Source organism: Pristis pectinata, chromosome 15, assembly GCF_009764475.1.
Source record: "Pristis pectinata isolate sPriPec2 chromosome 15, sPriPec2.1.pri, whole genome shotgun sequence".
NCBI lineage: Eukaryota > Metazoa > Chordata > Chondrichthyes > Rhinopristiformes > Pristidae > Pristis > Pristis pectinata.
The window spans coordinates 23,301,534-23,302,461 of NC_067419.1; the positions used below are offsets into that span (position 1 = coordinate 23,301,534).

Here is a 928-nt window from a genome sequence, read left to right on the forward strand (position 1 = left end):
AACTGCTGGAGGAACTGCTGGTTGTGACCCTGCAAAAGGTGCTGCCATGTCCACCATCCCCCTGCTGACCCTCTGAGTTCCTCCAACGGTTTGTTTTTTGTCCAATTATTTCACTGCTGGCAAATCAGGGGAAGATTCTGTGCACTGTTACTCATTTCTGAACTAAGAAGAAAAATAATCCAGCTGTCTCTAAATTTGCATGACTTACTAAAAACTGGTATTGTCATTTGAAAATAATAGTTTCTCTTTTATCTTCCACTCCAATTTTCCCTTTAGTTGTTTTTAATAATAAAGAACTTCTGATTAAGTTTTCCCCACAAGTTCCTGTTTTATTATTAGCATGGTTGGATTGAAAGCACTCTGACTTCTAAAACAGATTTGTCGAAGGTTCAAGTCAGGGCAAGGTATTAATCACATGATGCAGGGAGAAGCTTCTGTGCCATTCTGATGAAATACTGTTTTGTTCGAAGAGATCCTTGACTAACGCCCTGTCTTCCCGCGGAAGTAAACTAAAAGCACCAATGACACTAACTGAAGAAAAGCCCACCTTCTCAACATTTATTCTTCAGCCAGCATCAAAATCCCCATTGCTGGAGCTGATAGCTTGACATGGGTAAAACTGGCTGCTGAGGTCTGCACAACAGTTACTTTAAAGTTGGACAGGAAGGATGATTTATTTTTTCACAAACAGTACTTAAACTTTTTCGTCATTTGGATGTTACATCTCCCGATCAAAGGCACAGGATTTATTAATATCCCTTTGAGTCGAGATTTTTCCCACATATATAAAGTCCCCCCCCCCAAAAAAAAGTTTAAACTATAGTATACTGTAGTTCCTCATGTGAAATGAAATGATCCTGGTGGAATTCACCCCGCTTCAACATTCCGCCACCGCTGCGGGGACAGAACCTGAACCACATTCCCCTAC

General features: G+C 40.7%; 1 protein-coding gene across 2 annotated transcripts in view; it reads right to left on the bottom strand.

Annotated features, from left to right (window-relative positions):
• LOC127578452 (BH3-interacting domain death agonist-like) overlaps positions 1-928 on the bottom strand; it is a 33,761-nt gene that overhangs the window by 32,612 nt on the left and 221 nt on the right. The window lies entirely within an intron of this gene.